The following is a 20,777-nucleotide window of genomic DNA, read 5'->3' as shown; positions in this document are numbered from 1 at the left end:
TTTATATTATTTATTATTAAATCAGTAATGTGATTAAGATTACAATTTTGCATCTTATGCAGCTTCTATTAATTTTTGAAGTAATGCCATTTAGTGTGATAATTCGGGCTTTTTTTCAGTCTATATTTACAGTTCTGCCTTTCTACCTAACTTAGCATTTGTTACTTATTTATTTACCTCAACATATTTCTTAAAAACCTTATCCTCATATAGCTCTCAGATAGATACTCTTTTTTAATACAATGTGAAAGTTTTCTTGTGATTTGATTTACATGTTTTTTTGATTCATGAGGAATTTTATGGTATTTAGCATAAACTATGGATCTAGCTACATTTTTTCTATAAACAATACTGAATTATTTCTATGCTATTTGTAGAATAATCCAGTACTTTTAAATTTTTACAATTTAATTTTGATTCTTTCAATTACTACAATATGATAAAAATTACAGCCAATTTTGGAGCTATATATTTTGCTCTTTGAGTATATTTATTCTTTTTTTCACACTTCACCTTCTTTAATGAACTTGTGGCTTTCATTTCTTTCTCTGATAGTGTTAGGGTGCTATAACCTTTAATCATCTTCCAGCATTTCTTACTAAATGTTTACATGGACTCATTTTTTTTTGATTCTCTATATTGAATCTGCTATTATAATCTAATGCTTCTTATTCACATTTTTAGAGTAATGACACTTTTATTATATATTTAAGATGTACAACATATTGTTTTCTCATATTTTTAGTTGGCACAATAATTGTATAATACTATTTATGAGTACAGAATAATAATATTCTGATACAATGTATAATGATGTAATCTGGGTGATTAGAGTATCTAGAACCTTAAATATTTAAAATTCACTTGTGTAGGAAACATTCAAAATCCTCTCTTCTAGCTTTTTGAACTGTACAATAAATTATTGTTAATATATTCACCCTACAGTGATGTAGGACTCTAGAATTTATTCCTTTTATCTAGCTGTAATTTTGTAACTGTTAACCAGTCTCTCCTTATCTTCCCCTTCCTTTATCTACCCTTCCCAGTTTCTGATAACCATAATTCTACTCTCTGCTTCTGTGAGCTCTTTGTGCTTAGCTGCCACATGTGGATGAGAACATGCAGGATTTACCTTTTTATGCCTGACTTATTTTACTTAACATAGTAATGTTCAGGTTCACCCATGTTGCCATAAATGACAAGATTTCATTTTTTTATGATTGAATAGTATTTCATTGTACATACATACACAATTTTAAAAATCTTTGTTGTTAGGCACTTAGGTTGATTACCTATCTTGGCTATTATGAACAGTGCTACAATAAACATGAGGGTGCAAATGTCTCTTCGATATACTGATTTCCTTTCCTTTGGATAAATACCCAGTAGTGAGATTACTCAATCATATGATAGTTCTATTTTTAGTTTTTTGAGGACCCTCCACAGTTTTCTATAATGGCTATATTAATTTACAGTCTTACCAACATCTTCACCAGCATTTGTTATTTTTGATTTTTTGATAATAGCCATTCGAACTAGGGTAAGATTATACCTCATTGTAGTTTTGATTTGCATGTCCCTTATGATTAATCATGTTGAGGATTTTTTTCATATACTTGTTGGCTTTTTTTTCTTTTTAATCTTTTTTTTTTTTCTTTAGGTGGAGTCTCACTTTGTCACTCAGGCTGGAGTGCAATGAGGCGTTCTTGGTTCACTGCAACTGCCACCTCCTGGGTTCAAGTGATTCTTCTGCTTCAGTCTCCAGAGTAGCTGGAACTACAGGTGACTGCCACCACACTCAGCTAATTTTTTTGCATATTTAGTAGAGACAGGTTTCTACATGTTGGCCAGGCTTGTCTCAAACTCTCAAGTTCACTTGTCTTGACCTCAAGTGATCTGCCCACCTTGGCCTCTCAAAGTGCTGGCATTACAGGCATGCGCCACCGTATCAGGCCATATTGTTTTTTTTGAAAGACAAAAAGTACAATTATTTTATTTGCACTTGATATGATCTTAGGTTCAGAAGATTATAAGAAATTTACTAAAAGTTATTAGGAATAATAAATAAGTTCCGTACAGTAACAGGATACAAAGTCAATGTAAAAATCAATTGTATTGCTGAACACAAAAAATAAATAATAAAAATAGCCTTAAAAATTCTAGTTACAACAGCATCAAAAGCAAAATACTTAAGAATAACCTCAACAAAAGTGTCAGCTTGAACACTGAAAATTCCAACATGAACTTGTGGCTTTCGTTTCTTTCTCTGATAGTGTTAGGGTGCTATAACCTGGCTAGTGTTAGAAACACCGGATATCATCCCTGAGGCTCCCTTCTTTGACTTTGGCAACTTGGCATTCCTAGGGGAAAAAAGGAATTGCATTCTAGGCCTTTATATTATTAGAGGTGGGTTTTTTAAAAAAAAATCTTAACCTGTTCTTTGTTCTTTAGACGTAATAAAGACCATGCAGTTTGTGTGTATGCCTCAGATTGCAATTCTTTCTTCTCAAATAAAATGTTACATTTAGAGATTCATTTCTACATTTCAATTTTGACTTTGGTGTATGTGGTGTCAGAAGTAGGATGCAGCTGGGTGTGGTGGCTCACACCTGTAATCCCAGCCATTTGGGAGGCTGAGGAGGAAGGATTGCTTGAGGATAGGAGTTCAAGACTAACCTGGGCAACATAGAGAGACACTTTCTCTGTAAATTTTTTTAAAAAGTTAGCTGGGTGTAATGGGACACACTTGCTGTTCTAGCTACTCACTGAGGTGGAAGGATCACTTGAGGCTAGGAGTTTGAGGGTACAGTGAGCGATGAGTGTTCCACTATACTCTAGCCTAAATTACAGAGTGAGACCCTGTCTCAAAACAAAAACAAAAACAAAAACAAAAAACAAAAAAGTGGAAATTCAAAGCTAATTCAACTTCGGGAGAAACACCAGTCCCTGCAACTGTGGCATGAGATACACATGTTGGGCTCCACAGTCTGCCTGTTCTACCCACAGAGAGTCTTGGACAGAACTTCCAAATTTGGTTTAAGTTATGTTTTAGTTGGCATTTGTTTGGGGAGGGGTCTTGCCCTCTTTTGTTTGAAGAGAGATTGTTCCCCCACCTGTTTAGAAAATCACTTACTGGGGACTTGTTGATTATTTGTATATCTTCTTTTGAGAAATGTTTATTCAGATCTTTTGCCCATTTATACATGTTATTTATTATTTTACCATTAAGCTATTATTTTACCATTAAGTTGTTACCATTAAGCAGTTTTATTATTTTACCATTAAGTTGTTTATTATTTTACCATTAAGTTGTTTTATTATTTTACCATTAAGTTGTTTGTGTATATTGTCCCTTGTCAGATGAATAATTTGCAAATAAATTTTCCCGTTTTACAGGTTGTTTCTTCCCTCTATTTTTGCTGTGCAGAAGCTTTTTAGTTTAATCAAGTCCCAGCTGTCTATGTTTCTTTCTGATACCTGTGCCTTTGTAGTTTTACTCTTAAATTCTTTGCCTAAACCAGTATCCCAGAGCACTTCCCTTATATTTTCACCTAGTAGTTTTATAGCTTTGGGTCTTAATACATTTAAGTCTTTAATCCATTTTGAGTAGATTTATATACATGGTGAAAAATAGGGGTCAAGTTTTATTCTTCTGCATGTAGATATCCAGTTTTCCCAGTATCATTTATTGAAGAGGTGTTCTTTCTCCAGTGTATGTTCTTGGTACCTTTGTCACAAGTCAGTTGGCTGTAAATATGCATTTACCTCTGAGTTTTCTGTTTTGTTCAGTTTATGTGTGTCTTTACATGTGAGTTAAGATTCTTGTAGGCAGCACAGAGTTGAGTCTTTTTGTTGTTGTTATTGTTCATTCACCCAGTCACATCTGGGGAGATCCAGTGTAACTTCCCTCTCTGGGACGATGCAGTCACATGGAGTCTAGACAGCCGTCTATTCTAGGCTCTCCTGTAGCTAGGATTGCAGACATCTGTATTGTGATCTGCTGGGAATCTTTCACTTACCTTTTCCCTGCAATGGTTAGTCCCTCTTGTCTCTAAGCCTATCCTGGTTGGCTGCTTTGCTTTCCCTTTTAAGGTGCCATCTTGAGTTCTGTGTCTCAGGGGTCTTTGTCCCTTTCTTGCTGATTATGGTACAGATTTTCCCTTTGATGCTCTCTTCAATGTGTGGTTATCTATTTTCTATTTTTTCGTCTTTCTTTGTGGATGGAGCCAGTGCTGGGCATAGTCAGCCATCTTGATACGTATTTATTCTTGAGTCAGCAATAAGCTATGTTATATATATTTTTAATTAATTTTATGTATTTATGCATTTAATAAATATATTTAAATTAATTATGCCATTTATCTTCAACACATAAAAGGGATGATCTTCTTCAATATCATTAAAAATACTTTCTTACATATTTTAACTTTTGTTTAAATATATATGTATATGAAAATATATTCTAAAATTGTGTTACCAATTAAATTTAAATTCTAGGTGGATTTTGATTAATGTTGCATTACATATATAATGTAATAAAATGACGTATCAGTAATTATTAATATTTTAACAAATGCTCATTTTTTATTTCTGGGAATTTGTAATGTTTTTACTAATTTAATTTTTCCATTTCAACTTTTTTGTTTTGCTTTGTTTTTAAATTAAATTAAATTTAATTTAATTTCAAATTCAGAGATACATGTGGAGAATGTGCAGGTTTGTTACATATGTAAATGTGTGCCATGGTGGTTTGCTGCACTTATCAACCTATCACATAAGTGTTAAGTACCACATGGCTTAGCTATTTTCCTAATGCTACCACTCCTCTTACCCAACTCCCCAACAGGCCCCAGTGTGTGTTGTTCCTCTCCCTGTGTCCATATGTTCTCATTGTTCAGCTTCCACTTATAAGTGAGAACATGGGGTGTTTACTTTTCTGTTCCTGTGTTAGTTTGTTGAGGATAATGGTTTCCAACTCCATCCATGTCCCTGCAAAGGACATGATCTCACTCCTTTTTATGGCTACATAACATTCCATGGTGTATATGTACCACATTTTCTTTATGCAGTCTATCATCAATGGGCATTTGGGCTAATTCCTTGTCTTTGCTATTGTGAATAGTGCCGCAATGAACATATGAGTGCGTATATCTTTATAATAGAAGGATTAATCCCAGTAACAGGATTGCTGGGTCAAATGATTTTCTGGTTCTAGGTCTTTGAGGAATTCCACACAGTCTCTTACAATGGTTGAACTAATTTACATTCCCAACAACAATGTAAAAGCATTCCTATTTCTCCACAGCCTTGCCAGCATCTGTTGCTCCTTGACGTTTTAATAATCACTATTCTGACTGGCGTGAGATGGTATCTCATTGAGGTTTTGATTCGCATTTCTCCAGTGATCAGTGATGTTGAACTTTTTTTCATTTGTTTGTTGGTTGTAAAAATGTCTTCTTTTGAGAAGTGTCTGTTCATGTCCTTTGTACACTTTTTAATGGAGTTGTTTTATTTATTTTTGGAAATTTGTTTAAGTTCCTTGTAGATTCTGACTATTAGACCTTTGTCCAATTGCAAAATTTTTCTCCCATTCTGTAGGTTATCTGTTCACTCTGATGATAGCTTCTTTTGTTGTGCAGAAGCCCTTTGGTTTAATTAGATCTCATTTGTCAATTTTTGCTTTTGTTACAATTGCTTTTGATGTTTTTGTCATGAAATCTTTGCCTGTGCCTATGTCCTGCATGGTATTGGCTATATTTTCTTCTAGGGTTTTTATAGTTTTGGGTTTTACGTTTAAATCTTTAATCCATCTTGGGTTAATTTCTGTATTAGGTGTAAGGAAGTGGTCCAGTTTCAATTTTCTGCATATGGCTAGCCAGCTTTCCCAGCACCGTTATTAAATACAGAATTCTTTCCCCATTGCTTGTTCTTGTCAGGTTTGTTGAAGATCAGATGGTTGTAGATGTGTGGTCATATTTCTGAGATCTCTATTCTGTTCCATTGGTCTATGTGTCTGTTTTTGTACAAGTATCATGCTGTTTTTGTTACTGTAGTCTTGTAGTATAGTTTGAAGTTGGATAGCCTGGTGCCTCTAGCTTTGTTCTTTTTGCTTAGGATTGTCTTAACTATATGGGCTCTTTTTTGGTTTTCTGTAAATTTTAAAGTAATGTTTTTCTAATTCTGTGAAGAATGTCAATGTAAATATGTGAAGAATCTCAAAGTTTTTTAAACAAAAGCTTATTTTTTAAACAAATAAATTACATATATATGAAGTTAAATGTTAAATTATATACTGTATATATTAAAGTTACAAAAAATTTAAACTCTCTCTATAAATATCCTTAGAATAGTTGATGCATATTGTTCTAGGCCTTTAAATGCAAATAAAAACATAAACAACAAATCAACACTAATAACAAATACTAGCACTGTGCTAATTTGTCTCTTTTTATTTAACAAATATATTTTGGCATCTTTTGATTTCTATACACATAGGTTTACCTCATTCTTTTAAAAGAGTAAGTATTTTATTATAGAAATATACTGTAAATTTTAAAATCATTCCCCTATTAAAATTTAAATGGATGCCAACTTTTCAATTTTTATTATCCACATTATAATTTTACTCAAATTTTCTATTTCAAAGATTGCAGCAATGGCTATTTACATACCTTTTCTATTTGCATAACTATCTTTGGAAGCATTTCTACAATTGGAACTTCTGTGAAAATGGATATATTCATTTTATATTTTGATATATATTGTCAAATTAAACTCTAAGAATATTGTATAGTAAACCCTTCTAAAATAGCTATAACAGTTCTTAATTCCTCAGACCTTTCACAGAATTAGAGAGTTGATAGTACGTAGGATAGAATTGGATATCATCAATGAGATCATTGATCTTTAAAAATATTTGCTAATCTGGTAAATAATATCCTTTATTCATGTTTTATATAGAATTTATTTAAGATATTTAGAATATTCTATATATGTACTAAATATTAGAATTTATTTTTATATAAATTGCAAAATTTATTTTATATAAATTTATTTTATATAAATTTTTATATGGTTGTTTGTATTCATTGCCAATTTTTCTACTTGACTCACGGGCTTCACCTAAGTGATTTGTAAGAATACTTTAAATATTAATGGAATCATACATTTTTTATTTGAATTAGTTTTTAATTATGATATTTTAAAAATGGGATTTATTGTCTCCTATTTAATTATTATCTCTGTGTAACAGTTATCCTTCCAATTTCCATTTTGACTTTTTTTTTTCCCCCAGATATATCTATATGTATATGTGATAGGGGACATGGGATGTGGGATAGCTTATGTACAATTTTGTGATACTGAATAGAATATCTTAGATCTGGTATGCTAAACCTTAATTGAGGCTTCTCTATGCATTGACCTCTTCTGTAATTGAATCCATTGGTAATGAAATGAACCTTATCTAGACTTTAGCACAGACAAAATCCACTGCTGCTGACTACCAGCTTTGCCATTTTGTTCTATCTGGAACTGACAGGCTTTCCACTTTCTGTTTCTCTTAATTTGGGATACACCCTATATCACATCTTTCCTTCTCCAGGAGAAATAATCTTGTACTTCTGAGGTCAGCTTTAATAGCAGGAAAATCACAAAAAGTACAGCAGAAAATATTTTTAAAATATTCTTTTCATTATATGTATATAATTTTGTTTCCTTTATCAACTTTTAATTGCTCAAGCAAAATGAATGCATTTAAGTTAGAAAAAATATGCAGAGGTCTTGATGAGAATTGGTGGCATGTAGGATAGAGCAGTCATTGTAGGAGTAGCAATAAGTGGATGTAACATGAATATTTACTAATTGAATACTTACTTATAATACAATAATTATTTAGAAGATGAGGATGATGATTATGTGTGAGAAAGATTTAATTTAGGTAGCTTCAAGGTTTCTAGATTGAGAAATTGATTGTGTTGTACTGCCATTTGTTGAGTTGAAAACCATTGTAGGAGAAATGGTCTGGGGCAATAGAAAGACAAATGGGATAGTTTGGAACATACTGACTTGGATGCACCTGTAGCATTTCTAAGTAAAGATTACAAGCATAAGATAACTAATTTTTAAACTGAGAAGAGAGGAATTTTTTGTTTGTTTGTTTTGAGATGGAGTCTCGCTCTGTCACCCAGACTGGAGTGCAGTGGCGCGACCTCGGCTCACTGCAAGCTCCATCTCCGGGGTTCACGCCATTCTCTTGCCTCGGCCTTCCGAGTAGCTGGGACTACAGGCACCCGCCACCACGCCCGGCTAATTTTTTGTATTTTTAGTAGAGACGGGGTTTCACCGTGTTCGCCAGGATGGTCTCGATCTCCTGACCTCGTGATCCGCCCGCCTCGGCCTCCCAAAGTGCTGGGATTACAGGCGTGAGCCACCGCGCCCGGCCAAGAGGAATTTTTTTAAAATTATACACTTCATAATCTTCAACATAGGGGCCACAGTTCAAACCATGACATTTGTGGAAATCTTCCAGGTACAGTTTTTCCGCCAAGAAAGCAGCAGGCATGGATGCCTGGATAGAGCACTGTGGAATTCCAACCCTCGAAGGACAGATAGAAAAAAAAAAGAGTGAATACTGAGGTTGGAGGAAAAGAGTCATCTATCATGTCATGAAATAGAAGAGTTTTGGAAGAAAGATTCAACTGTTTCTATGAAGTCTCAAAAAATGAATCATTAAAGGGATTAAGCAGGGATAAGAATGCTATTGCACAATACTGCCAGGGGAGCGGGCTTCCCCTGCTGATATATGCCTTCTTTGTTGGATAAGAGGAGGTTTCTACCTTCTTTTCATGAGACAAATCTGACATAGTAAATTATTGGGGGCTGTCTTTTCTTGAAAATTTCTCCAAGCTAGGGACGTCTGAAGGGGCAGATTAAACCACCTAAACCTTTTTATGGAGGAATGTTCTCCATTTCCTCTTTATGTTGGTGAGCTTTTCTGTAAGAGTAATGGCAACCCAGGCAGATGTTTTAGTGGTTGGGGGAGAAGCAAGGAAGTAAGGGACAGCGTTGTCTACTTAGGTTTTAGAAACTGAACCTGCTTTTGTTAAACCCCTTGTGATCCTCTAGAGTTGTTATTTCAGTTTCCCAGGAACAGGAGATTTCACAATGAATTTTGCTTCAAATCTCTGACTAGTAATAATGTGTCTCTGCCTAATGTTATTTTATGCATATGTTTTCTTAGAAAACTTGCTGGGTTGCTGAGAGGTAGGCAAGACTGGTTTAAATTATATGACATATTTCTGCGAAATATTGCAATAACATTTTTATTATGGCTTAAAATTATAACTGAAAATTTGACAGATCTTTATTGTAAAGAGAAGAGAAGAGGGATGAGTTGTCATTTCCTAGAACTGAAAGTGAGGGGATAATATTGGAGAAGGGTCCTTCCGATCAGAGGCAGATTTTTGTAGATCACAGTAACAATCAGCCATACAACTTTTATTTTCAGTTCACGAGACACATCTAATTGATGACCATAATGACAACATTCAACTTGAGCAGCTTCAATCCAGGCCCATTCATCCTACTGGGGATTCCATGGCTGGAGCAGTTTCACATCTGGATAGGGATTCCCTTCTTTATTACCTACCTTGTGGCACTTGCAGTCAATAGCGTCCTTCTCTACCTCATTTCTATGGAGCAGAGCCTCCATGAACCCATGTTCTTTTTCCTTTCCATGCTGGCTGCTACAGATCTCATGCTGTCTAATACATGTTTACCAAAAACATTCAGCATTTTCTGGCTGGGTCCTCAGGAAATCACCTTTCCTGGATGTCTTACTTAGATGTTTTTTCTCCACTACACCTTTGCCATGGATTCTGCCATCCTTCTGGCCATGGCGTTTGATCATTATGTTGCTACTTGCTTCCCTCTAAGATACACCACTATTGTCACTCATGAAATTATTACTAAGATTGTGGTGGGTATTATCAGCAGGAGCTTTTTCTTCCCATGTGTGTTCCTGTTAAAGCGACTACCTTTCTGTAAAACACTCATCATTCCCAACACATACTGTGAGCACATAGGCATTGCCCAGCTTGCCTGTGCGGACATCTCCATCAATATCTGGTATGGCTTTGCTGTGCCTATAATGACTGTCATATCAGACTGATTCTCACTGGCATCTCCTACACTCTTATTCTTCATGCTATCTTTAACCTTCCATCCTTAGATACCCGCCAGAAAGCCCTCAGCACATCTGGTTCCCACATTTGTGTCATTCTTACATTCTACACACCAGCCATATTCTCCGTCCTTGCCCACCGTTTTGGTCACAATATTCCTCATTCCTTCCACATACTATTTGCCAACCTCTACGTAGCTATCCCCCCTGCACTCAATCCAATCATCTATGGAGTGAAGACCAAGCAGATTTGAGACAAAATCATCCTCCTCTTTTTCTCTAAAGGGAACCAGTGACATGAAGCTGACAGCTTGGGAAAGAAATCAGGTAATTATATTGATTTTCTAGTATTTCTTATTTTTTAAAAGCTGGAATCCTTACAACATTGACTTAAATGTATATGAAATACTGTAAATCCACTATGTGTTATAGGAAACAGTGAGAGAAAATGAATAGGTAGAGAAGCCAAATAAAAGTTGAAGAAAAATTTCATGTATAAAAGGATCAGAGGGAAATTTATATCTCATTTTCAGATAAGATTTCTTAGCTATCAGAATCACCAGAACTGTTGAAGAATGTATAGTAAGCCCATTAAAGTAGGATAGAGCTTACTTGCATTTTTGCATTTGCATTTTTACCAAGTTCCCCAGGGGACTGTGATGACCACTAAAGTTTGAGAACCACTGTCTCTTAGAAGATTTATTCTCCTGAAGGATTCTTAAAAGAGGGTAATTATTTGCTCTATCTTTACTGAATCTCATCTGGAAAGTGTCCTACAAAGGTATCCCAAATTGTGAGGATTTTACTTATGTCTTTTAACCTCTTTATAAGACTAATCTGTCTAGTTATATATGATCAACACGCTATCTTCTAAGTCTTGGAATTCTTAAATGTTCATAAACAATTTGGAAATCATATTTAAATATTCTAGTGGGTAGCCCCAGTGGAGATCCCAGCCAACAGCTAACAACAGCTAGCTATGTCAGTAAGCCATCTTGGATATTCAGTCCAATTGAGACTTCAGACATCTGTAGCAATAATATGAAAAATTGTAAAGTATACTTAATAAACATATGTGTTTGGCTAAGGAGATTTTAAAGCAAAGTACTGGAAGTACCAACACTATTTTTATGCTACATATGGTAATGTACGTATAAAGAAATATGAAGTAATAAATGAAATTGTTTAAGGTTCAAACAACATTTAGAGTAAATACAAAGGTGACATATCTGCCTAGGTTCAAATAAAAAATTAACTCTCTCCACCCCTGGCTTCTCCAAATGACAAAAAATTCTCACAGTGAAAAATGGTCCCAGGGTGTAGTATCATCTCCAGAAAAAGGCTGTAAGATCCTTTGCTAACAATAGAGAAATATGTAAGTTTGCATCTTATAGAGGTTTTCAATTAAAGAAGCTTCTAAGAATCTTTAGAATTTTTTTTCAGAGTACTGTAACTCTCAGACAAAATCAGAAAGGCAAAAATCTAAAAGGTATATGTGGATATGACTTTTGTCTAATAGAGTAAACTCAAATTTTTATAGAGAACTCAGATTTTAAGAAAAATTTGCAGATACAAGTACCATGAGCTTTGGTGGAAAATGACATAGTCATTGCAAAATAAAAAGAAGTCCTTAGATTTTTAACTTTATTAAGCAGGAAGCAGACTGAGAAAGCTTCTCACATATATATACAAGTCATTCTTTACCAAAAAAAAAAAAAAAAAAAAGAAAGATGACATAGAATATAGAATTAATTTCCCCGCGGTTGTAGTCAAGCCATGGAGAATTACTCCCAGGGAAGAGGAGCGGGATTTGGTCCTTATTAGGAAAGTGGTGGTGTTTTTCTGGCTGTACTTTAGAATTAAAATAGACAAGTGGCTGTTATATGCCTTTGCCACTATTTCACATGTGAGTATCTATTGCAGTTATTCTATCTCTGTATCACAAATGTATGTTGGCTGTAAAGGAGACAGATAACTCATTTGATTTACTTCACAAATCTTCAGATTGAGAGAAGCTGCACTCATGGAGCTGTACAAAAGGAACTGAATCCAAGGGGTCTTATTCATACTTTGTCCTGATTTTCAGGCTGGGATTCTGGGCTTCTAACTAATCCCATAATGAGAATGAGACTTTGGGGTCTTCAAGAAGAGGTGAATGCATTTTGTATGTATGAGGATATGTGTATTATGGCCAGAGGACAGTATGTTGTAGGTGTTATTTTTCAAAGATGGCAAGACAACATCTTGCATCACATACAGTTTTCTGCAATATTACCTCACCGTTCTTCTAATAAGTAAAATCAATTTTCTTTCCCTATTTTTCTGGTCTGTCCTTAGCAATGTTTTTGAAAACCAGATGTGACATTTGGGGATATTTGAGGCAAGGATATAAGAAATCTTACAGCTTTGTCATTGGTGTCTTTGAACATGTACTTTTTGGATACTCTAGAAGACAGACATCATGCTGTGATAATCTAAAGCCATATGGAGAGGTCATGTGGTTGACAGCTTTGGCTGAGCTCCTGGTTAACAGCATCAATACTAGTCAAGCCGAGTGATGACTACACATGCATAAAATATCTGATTATAGCCACATGAGAGAGATATCCCAAGTGAGAAATGCCCAAATGATCTCAGTAAACCTATAGCATTATAAGAGATAATAATAAATTGTTTTAAAGCTGTTGTTTGGGAGTGGTTTGTTATGCAACAATAGTTAACTGGAATAATTAGAGTCTTAGGTACTCTGATCTTTCTTCCAGAGATCTTGACTACCCTACTTCATCTACTTAATTCCTTGGAAATACTTTTGAATTTGTATTTTTAAAAAATATGGAAATTATTAATAATCTAAAACTCAGGCAATTTGCTTCTCACCAATCACCTGCTATTTTTCAGCTCATTTTCTCTTGAATCCTGATTCAACAATCTTTCAACTTAAGGACATTGATAACAAATTAATCTTAATATTTTTTCACATTTCATCATTTTCTTTATTTCTTAATTTCCCCCTTCCCATTATTAATTTTATGGTCCATTCCTTTAATTACTTTTTTAATACAAATATTCTCTCTCTCTCCCTCTTTTCTCTTTCCTTTCCTCCCTAACACACACATACACTTTATTGTGCTTGTTCAGCCACACAGTAACTCTACCTAAATGTAACTCTCCACCAATTTGTACCTGCAGCCATTGGCTCAGCAGTTTTTTTCTCTCATCTTGAATTATCAATTTTCACTCTCTTTTGCATCTTTCTCTATTATTACAAGCACTTGATAATATTTATCTCATCTTAAAATTGTTTCTTGACTCCAGTTTCCTTCCAGCTATTACTCCCAATTCTCTACTTTATTTTGCAGTGTAACTCCTTGAAACAGCTGTCTATATTTACTGTTTCTAGTTCTTCTCTCCCATTTTCTCTTTAACTCAGTCCTACCCAAATTTCATATTAATATTGCATAATTCTCTTCTTGTCGAAATCTATCATAGCTACAATTTCTAAAAGCAGTGGTCTCAGTCCTTATTCCTTGACATATCTGCAGTATTTCATATACCTTTAAAACATTATATATATATATCTTTAAAAAATTACTTTATTCACTAGCCTACAGTGGTTTTTCGTCTACCCTAAAAGTGCTACTTATTTGTGTCGTTAACTTGTTCTTCTTAATCATATGACCTCTAATGTTAGCGTTTAGTCCCAGTGCTCTTGTAGGCATTCATTTTCTTTTAATCTCATTTAGATATTGTCATTATAATGATGATTAGCAAATGTGTATCTCCACTGTGGATCTTTTCTTTAATCTCCTGACTTGTATATCAACAACTGCCAATATATCATTTCCTCAGTGGATTATGGGAAAAGCATGTATCCTCACACTAAACTGTAACTAGCAGTACCTTTGATTAAGTAGCTTATCATCTGGTATAATTAGATGAAGAAAAAAAGACAACGACTTACCCTAGTAAACACATAATGTTAAAGTGAAATAAAGAATCAGGCTCAAGATCAACCTGGAGGAATTCAGATTAGACACAGTGATGCTTTTTTTTGATAATAGGCAACATGTGATACTGGATTAGGCAACAACAATAAAACAACAACAACAACAACAACAACAAAAGCTGTGGAAATTCTAATCCAAGATATATGTCTTCCGACACTATTCTTCTTCCGTGTTTCCTTCCTTCTCCCTGAATTGCTCTCCCCAAGAATCTGGCACAATTTGGTTACAAATTTTGTCTAAAGGTTAGGCAGCTATTAACCCCTTAGTACAAGACCATGGTGACCGCTTCTCCTGCCTTAAAAAAAGTCTAGCCTTTAAAAGAAGACCCTGACATGACTGGTGTGTCTCCCCAGAGATCTTATTTGCAAATTAACCACTGTTTTTAGCAGTTTGGACCATCAGTGCTCTGAGCCATGCCACAGCCTCTCTTGACCAAAAAAACCTTCCCAGGGTGGGAGTAAATGCAACAAGAAGACCTCAGATTCAGGAACTATGCTCTTGTGTTCAGTCCAGTCTTCTCCATGACTGCTGACTAATGAGTCTGGGGTGAGCATTATATGGATGAGGTAGGCGCAAAATAAGGCTGAAGACTGTTCTGTGAAGCCAGGAGCAGAGGTAGGTAAAGAGAGAATTGACAATCCAGATGTTCTGATGTATTTGGCTACTCTGGAGATCATCCAGACTTTTCCCTGGCTCCATTATAGAAACTAGTTCCTTGAATTTCTCAGGTTTTTTTTTTTTTTTTTTTGAGATGTAGTCTTGCTCTGTCACCCAGGCTAGAGTGCAGTGGCACGATCTTGGCTCACTGCAACCTCTACCTCCCGGGTTCGTGCGATTCTCCTGTCTCAGCCTCCTGAGTAGCTAGGAATTACAACAAGCGTGGGCCGCCAAGCCTGGTTAATTTTTTTGTATTTTAGTAGAGACGGGGTTTCACCATGTTGGCCAGGCTGGTCTCAAACTCCTGACCTCAGGTGATCCGCCTGCCTCAGCCTCCCAAAGTGGTGGGATTACAGGCATGAGCCACCATTTCTGGCCACTCAGGTGTTTGAGTAGACTTAATGTGTACCAAATTATCATTAATAAATCCTTTGCTTTGCGCTTGAATCCCTCTTCTTGCAGTTAGAGATTTTAGTCTCTTGCTGTTTCATTATGGGCTCAAGGCAAGCCAGTCAGATCTCTGGAGCAGACTTTCTTAAAACAATGATGGAGTCTGAATTTTTTTTTAAAATAATTTTTATGCCTATGTTTAAGGTATAAAACATGATGTTATAAGATACATATAAATAATAAAATGGTTACTGTAGTGAAGCACAATAGTTGCATCTTAATCTCACTTGTATCTGTCAGGCTAGCCAGGCAGAAGTGAAGTTATATGTATTTGTTAGTAACTTTATACCTGAACAGATAGGACCCTAGTGGTGTTTTCCGAAAATGTATCTGTCTGATTTCTTGTCTTCTCAGTTTCTGAGCATACCTGGTATCCCCCAAATCTCATTTCCTCCACGTAAGTAATCCTGGAATTTTGTGTGCAGAAACTTTTGATGACTGCTAAGCTAGAAATCCTTGCTGCAGCATTCCTAGGTTTGTTTCTATCCAGGGCAAAGTCAGGTGACTGCCTCATTAAACACACTAACAGAACTTCTTCCTTTAATTAGATAAGCATTCCTTCATCCTTACTCTGCTCTTAATGGCAGCATAGAACACACTGGCTCCTTTTGTGTTGAAGAACCTCACAATGTCACAATAGTTCCTTGACCTCACAGGAAATTAATGAGTGGACATCAATGTAGTACTATATTGGTGTGATTGGGATTACTGGGGAGCCATCTCATTTCATATCCTGCGAGAATGCACCTCATTCAGCTGAGGACCAGTCTTGGATCTTTGAAGAGAGTATTTGACTTAGAAGAGACTGAAACCATACTGTCTTCACCCTTGTATTATGGACTCAAGCCTATGTGTTTTTCAACTTGATGAACTAAATGCAGTTTCCTCTTTTGAAAGGTGAGTACATAGTTAGAGAAAGGGACTCAGAGATTTCAAAATCATGAGAAATCACAGCTAATATTTTAGTTAGTGCTTATGAAGTTACAGAGACTGTATTATACACTTCACATGCTTTTTCTCAATTAAATCTCCATTAAACTCTATCAAGTATTGTCTGAATTTTATAATAGGAAATTGAGGACTATGGGGAATAAGGAAATTGCTCAGAGTAATACAGTTAGCAAGTTAATGTAATAGAGCAATATTTTGAACCTAGGAGGTCTGAACATAGGCCCTGATCTCGTATTTTTCAGACTAGACTACAGAAGGAGAGCTTCAGGAGTCAAGTCATACAAGAGTTGCTTGAAGCATTTGGGGAAGACTCAGATTTAGAGATGAATTTCATTTTCGCAGGGAAGCCTGCCCTAAGTAGAAACTGTCTCATGCAACTCTTCATCATAGTATATATCAATTTGGCATTTTATGCATGTATTGGGAATTATTTGATTAATTTTGTCTTCTTATTAGACTATAAACTTAGTAGATCATTGAATATGTATGTTCTTACTCTTCAATGTGTATTTCAAACATCTAGAAGAATAACTGGTACATAATAATATTTCTTTGTCAAAAATATTTTGACAAGTAAATGAAAGGAAAAAGCAGCCTTTGAAAGAACATAAAATTGGAAGCTTAAGACAATGAAGAGAAATCATAGTGTTTAATGTGGGTTGTGGTTATAGACATTGACTCAATAAAAAGAAAAGCATTCTTAAGCTCAGAAAGTCTAAAGTTGAGAATGGCTGCCTCAAAAAAGGCAGACTTATACATCACTAAATGATTCCCTGTCATTGGAGATGTATAAGCAACTTCCATGTAATCACTTTTCACAAGATACTACATTTGGGAGTCAACACCATATAATTAGTGAACTACATATGCTTTGTAATTTACTTCCCAACTAGGTGACAATATTATGTTCCATTGGTTTATCAATAAAGTAAAATAAATAAAAAGAAAATATAAAAAACTTAGATATTGCCAGAAACCAAGAGCATTCATATTTTTAAAAAATTTTTGAGGATGTATCAAGTTAAAGTAAACAAAATAACTTTATAAGTAATTAAAACTTGTAATAATGTTATTATGTGTACAATTTACAGTGACCATTAATATAAAGTTAGTATAAACTTGCAGTAGTATACGAGAAATGCTTACTACAGTTACTAAAACAAAATTTATAATGCTATATGAATTTATTCATATGAATAAATACTATATGAGTTCAAATGCTATATGAGTTTATTTTCACTATATTCAATTGAGCAGGAGATTAAAAGAAAAATATTCTTTTCTTAAAATTTTTAAATTTTAGCTTCAGGGGTACATGCACAGTTTTGTTATATAGGTAAGTTTGTGTCTCAGGGGTTTGCTGTACAGATTATTTCCTTACTCAGGTACTAAGCCTGGTGCCCAATACTTATTTTTTCTACTTCTCTCCCTCCTCCCACTCTTCACCCTCAAGCAAGTCCCAGTGTCTGTTGTTTCCTAAAACAAGGATATTCTTTATAATTATTATAGAACTCTTTAATCCTATCTTAGGTTCTTCCACATTCTAAAATTCTTTTTAGGTGAGAATGACTGGATGAAGTTAACATTAATATCCCTTCTAGAATCAAGAATCTTTGAACCTCTAAGACTGGCCTTCAACAAGGTAAGAGTGATGGTTCTGACTTCACCTACAGGAGTCCAGATTTTTTTTCTTATTTTTCTTTCCTATTTTCTTATTTTTCTTTCTATTGGCATAACCTCAAACCACAGAGCAGGCACTCTGAGAAACTCCCTGATTTAAGTCACCTGTAAATCCCCAGTCTCTCCTTTTCTTCTTTCCTTCCCATGGCATGCTTTATCTGCTTAAGTATTTCCTGCAGCACACACTGTGTGGCTATTGGACTTACTGGTCCCAAAGTATCATTACCCTAAAGTATTATATTCTAAAGCTGGGAAAACAGACTAGGATTAATTAAAAAACAGATAGAAATGTATTATACAGATTAGGTTATAAATCTGTATAAATGTATTATACAGATTAGGTTAAGTACTGAATCAGAGGTGATAAGGAGCACCTATTAGAACATACAGGATGAACAGAACATGGGAGGAATCACAGATCCAGCAAGGGAAGATCTGGTCTGATTCATAAGGAAGGCCCCCAAGAGGGAACACTATTTTGCAAACATGGTCACTTACCCAAGTTTGTTAAGAAATTCAATTATTACCAGCCTGGCCAATATGGTGAAACCCCTCCTCTACTAAAAATACAAAAATTAGCGGAGCATGGTGGTGCACGCTTGTAGTTCCAGCTATTCCAGAGACTGAGGCACGAGACTTACTTCAACCCGGGAGGCAGAGGTTGCAGTAAGCCAAGATCATACCACTGAACTCTAGACGACAGAGCAAGACTCTGTCTCCAGAAAAAAAAGAAAATAAATTTAATTACTGCATTTAATCTTTTATTAATTGTATATTAAATGTTATTTGTTGGCCTAATGTATATAAGGCATAGATGTTGAATACAGAGAACAAAAAACGAGACTCAGAGATTTCACAGTGTAATGGGAAGAGAGATATATACATACTTATTAAACAATTTTATATTTCCAAAGTGAGACACTCTGAAGACGCACAGTTCACTCTTCATAGGAGAAGGGATTATAGAAAGACTTCAAAGAGAAAAATGTATTCAGCTGGTTTTTGAAAGACTGTTAGGAACTATCCAGGTGACCAAATGAAAACAGCCCTTCTATGCAGAAAAAACACCAAATAAAAATGAATACTGGTGTAAGAAAGCATGTTTTTAGACACTTCATGATGCATATATAATTGGAACATGAAATATATGGTGAAATGTGGTGCTAAAAAATGCTAGTTAGCAAGAGCAATTGTATCAGACCCCCAGAAAGAGACAGATTACACACTGAAATAATTTGAGGCGAATGTAATACAGAAACCATTTACAAAGGTGTGGTTATGTGTAAGAAAACCACAAGTGCTTGTGATATTGGTTAAGTAGCAGTAGGCACTATTACAACCATTGGATTAAAGACACAAGAGGAAGATATGATTGCCAGAGAGAACCAGAGCCAGAGAAGACTTAGATAGGGATGACATTAGCTTGCAACAGCTTTCTTGGGAGAATACTGAAGGAATAAACATCTGACTGTTTTCTTCCTCCCTCCTATCTCTTGTTGGTGTTTTCTATTGTCAAATTCAGCCAGAAGTGAGAAGGCAAGGGAACCTGTTCATGTAGTCCATAGAGGTCAATGTTTCAGAGCTCAGAACATGATAGAAAGTGGTGGAGGGTAGAACAGAGGAGGTTAATGTAAGGTAGTCTGCACAACATAAATGTAGAGAGATCATATTTATATTACAGTTGGTTATATTCACATGATAGAATATTTAGGCAGCAATGCAGAGGCTCCACTCGAAGATGGAAATCCTGGAAGTGAACATATTAGTGACAAAACTATTTTAATAACAGAGACAATAAGTGAGGAGGGCATGAATTTGAGTAAAATTGGTGGGAATGAAGAAAGGCAAGAAATTGAATGAATAATTAAGAGGAAGAAATGGCTTCTAGGATGACGTTATTTTATTTTTAACCACTTTTAGGAAAATAAGGCCTCTGTTCTCTGCATTATTATGTTCTCTGCATCTATCCCCAATGACACTGCCCTCAACCCTTCAACATTTATTCTGTTTGAAATCCCAGGGATGCAAGACCAACATGTTTGTATGTCTTTGCTCTGATGGGAAATGCTACCATCCTGTACATCATTATGACAGACAGAACTTTGCACGAGCCAGTGTACCTTTTCCTGTGCCTGCTTTCCATCACTGACCTGGTACTTTGTTTGTCTACATTGCCCAAAATGCTAACAATCTTCTGACTTAGGTCTCACATGATTTCCTACTATGGCTGCCTCACCCAGATTTTTTTGTTCATGGAGTCTTTGCCACAGAGTCAGCTGTTCTGTTGGCCATGGCTTTTGATCGCTATGTGGCCATCTGCTGTCCACTTCATTATGCATCCATCCTCAATGCCACCATGATTGGGAAGGTTGGTGTAGCATGTGTGATTCATGGTCTTCTCTTTGTTTTCCCCTTTGTCATCTTCACTGAACGCTTACCCTTCTGTGGACGTCACATCATTCCCCACACCTACTGTGAGCACACGGGCATAGCCAAGCTTGCCTGTGCCAGCATCAAGCCCAACACCATTTATGGTCTCACTGTGGCACTTTCAATCACTGGCATGGATGTGGTCCTCATTGCCTCCTCTTGCCTCCTGATCCTGCTGACTGTGCTGCGCCTGCACTCTAAGGATGCTCAGCTTTGAGCATTTAGTACTTGCAGAGCCCACATTTGTGTGATTCTTATTTTCTATATTCCTGCCCTTTTTTTCCCTTTTTCACTCACCGTTTTGGCCACCAAGTACCCCCTCACGTCCACATTGTACTTGCAAATCTCTATCTCCTTGTGCCTCCTGTTCTCAACCCCGTGGTCTAAGGCATCAACACTAGACAGATTCGCCTGAGACT

The 20,777-nt window shown here is 35.6% G+C and overlaps 2 pseudogenes; both read left to right on the top strand.

Moving 5' to 3' along the window:
* Positions 1 to 9,529: 9,529 nt before the first annotated feature.
* Positions 9,530 to 10,479, top strand: LOC112607366 (annotated as a pseudogene).
* A 9,659-nt stretch (positions 10,480 to 20,138) lies between these two features.
* Positions 20,139 to 20,575, top strand: LOC112605603 (annotated as a pseudogene).
* The last annotated feature ends 202 nt before the right edge of the window (positions 20,576 to 20,777 follow it).

This window comes from Theropithecus gelada, chromosome 14, assembly GCF_003255815.1.
Source record: "Theropithecus gelada isolate Dixy chromosome 14, Tgel_1.0, whole genome shotgun sequence".
In the NCBI taxonomy this organism is placed as follows: domain Eukaryota; kingdom Metazoa; phylum Chordata; class Mammalia; order Primates; family Cercopithecidae; genus Theropithecus; species Theropithecus gelada.
Note: the sequence above shows the minus strand (reverse complement) of the source record. Positions and strands in the feature narration are given on the sequence as shown.